Raw genomic sequence first — 2,842 nt, forward strand, 5'->3', positions numbered from 1 at the left:
TTGCACAGTACTATAGGCAAATGGAAAATTAAATAGTTTGGAAAATTAAATAGTTTGAAGGTAAACATATAAAATGGTATCTAAAGGGAGAGTTAAAGACTTGCAGGATTCAGAAAACCCCCATGGGCAGTTTAAGAAGTACTGAGAGAGAAAGTTTGGGGACGTTATACTGCAGTGTAAGACAAACATCAAAAATCACAAAGTAACTTCATTTTGAACACAAAGCATCTATCGATGTTTTGGTACTTTCTACAAACTCCCACTTAATAACGATTGGTCATAAGGACAGCTAATCTATGAGCAACCTACAGTTATCATTAAGTGCCTTCTGTGTATGCCTGACAGCTCCCTGTACAGTGTAACCAGAATAAACAAAGATGTGCTTAGTGTTTGCACAGGTCTGTGAAACTTTGTATCATAACAAACACATACATAGATAGTGGAGGCAAAGGTAAATACTCCTGTGAAGGTGTATCCAGAAGGTGCTAGAGTGTATCCCCTTCTCATTTATGAAATGAGAAAGAGAAGGAGTCATCTAAATGCATTGGACCAATAAGAAGGTAGGCTAGACCTGGGCCTTAGTTCATTTTTTGTAAGAATCTGTTTAGCAATGAACACTGGGTACAGAATGAAGAAGGATCAGGACCACTGGAACATTGCAGTTAACTTTCCATCCTTATTATTGAAGACAATAATTTGTTGGTTGTATTCGAAACAGATCAACCAGGTCACTATAGACATGATCACATTATGGTAGGAAGAAAGCATCAAATCATGCAACAGTGAGCTTTCTTTAATCCAGCTAACAAGAGTTGTGTTTAATGGCTGTTCTCTAGAGTTCTTCTTGGTGAAGGAAATGGTAAAAGAAGCAATTATTAGAGAAACAGGAAATATTTAAAAATATCTAAGGCAAGTTCTAAGTTGAAACAGACTTGGTAAAATCTTTCTACCCTGTGACTCTGTAAAACCAACCTAAGCACTGATGTTCAGAATTATATTGTTTTAAATAAAACAACTGCTTTTATTCTGTGTGTATGGATGTTTTACCAGCCATGCATATAAGGGCACCATATGTGTACAGTGCCTTCAGAGGTCAGAATACAGTACTGGATCCCTAGAACTGGAATTACAGAGGATTGTGAGCCGCAGTGTATGTGTATGTGTGTGTGTGTGTGTGTGTGTGTGTGTGTGTGTGTGTGTGTGTGTGTTAGGAATGGAACTGGGGTCATCTGAAAGAGGAAAAGAGCTCTTAACCCCTGAGCCACCTCACTAGGCCCAGAAGGACATCCACTAGATAACCATGTGCTACTCCACCTAAGATTCAATTACCAAAGGGAATTTGTATTCTCAGAAAAATACTTTCTAAACATTGTGAGCAAAAGCATGTGAAATGAAAATAAGCACTTGGATGAACTTTCAGAAGATATAGCAATCCAGGTTGCATCATTTCTAAAATATCCCTATGAGACAGGGTAAAGAGTTTTCAGACTAAAGCCAACACCGTATCTTAACTGAGGACAATGGGAAACCCAGGCTCTGTTTTAGAGACACAGAGTATGGAAATAGCCAATGTTCATTTCCTTACAGTTATTAACAGTTTGGTTGTGGCGAGCACTCTGTATGCATTTATCTATTTAATACACCAATACTTTGAAGAACTAGTTTCCCCATTTTGATATGACTTCCTAGACCAGCCAGCCTGGAGAGATGAAATAATTTGTCCAAAGTCAACAGACTCCAGAATTCAAACCAAATGCATCCAAAGGCTCTGTATTCGCTAGTGTTAGTGCCCCTCACCCCCTTTAGAGAAAAAAAAATGTTTCCTTCAGTTTCACCCTTTCCTTGTTATCATTTACATCTCTAAGAGACATCTCTAAGAGGCTTCTCTTAATCATTTGATAATACATCTCAACCACATCAGAGTGGAGGGATATTTGCCTTGTAAATATTTAAAATAATATGCGCTTGCACTTATTAAGTATATTGATGTGCTAATGGGTGTGGGAAAAATAAAGTAGCAGTCGTCTTCCGTTGACAAATGAAACAGTGCTTCACAATTATCCACCTAGGAAGCATTTGCTAAATGTACAATGAGATCCCAGTGCACATGGTCTGGAATAAACATGGGGAAGTGGACAAGAATATCAAATACTGGTTACTGAAGGGCAGCAAAGAAACTCCCATATGCTTTCATTGGACATAAAATGCTTTACATCTAATTACATCACAGATTAGAACCTTTTCATTACTGTATCTACTCTCTAGAATCTATTTGGAGAAATTAAAACTTGTTGGTATATATTCACTGTAAAGACATTGCCATTCAAGAATATCAAGCACTTTGACTATGGTCAGCCCTACTCCCTCTTGGGTCCCCTAGCCCATCTTGCTTGCTTTCTTCTTCCTCTTCCTTTCTCTAGGAATTTATTCCACTTTAATACACACACACACACACACACACACACACACACGGTCCACATATGAGAGAAAGTATGTGAAATCTTTTTGAGTCTACTTTATTTTGCTTATGTACTGGCTAGTTTTGGGTCAACTTGACACAGGCTGGAATTATCACAGAGAAAGGAGCTTTAGTTGGGGAAATGCTTCCATGAGATCCAGCTATAAGGCATTTTCTCAATTAGTGATCAAGGGGGGTCCCCTTGTGGTTGGTGCCATCTCTGGGCTGGTAGTCTTGGGTTCTATAAGAGATTAGGCTGAGCAAGCCAGTAAAGAACATCCCTCCATGGCCTCTGCATCAACTCCTGCTTCCTGACCTGCTTGAGTTCCAGTCCTGATTTCCTTTGGTGATGAACAGCAGTATGGAAGTGTAAGCTGAATAAAC

General features: G+C 38.9%; 1 protein-coding gene across 17 annotated transcripts in view; it reads right to left on the bottom strand.

Annotated features, from left to right (window-relative positions):
• Positions 1-2,842, bottom strand: part of Grip1 (glutamate receptor interacting protein 1) — a 611,271-nt gene that overhangs the window by 133,661 nt on the left and 474,768 nt on the right. The gene's annotated exons all lie outside the window — the stretch shown is intronic.

Source organism: Mus pahari, chromosome 9, assembly GCF_900095145.1.
Source record: "Mus pahari chromosome 9, PAHARI_EIJ_v1.1, whole genome shotgun sequence".
NCBI classification, from domain to species: Eukaryota; Metazoa; Chordata; class Mammalia; order Rodentia; family Muridae; genus Mus; species Mus pahari.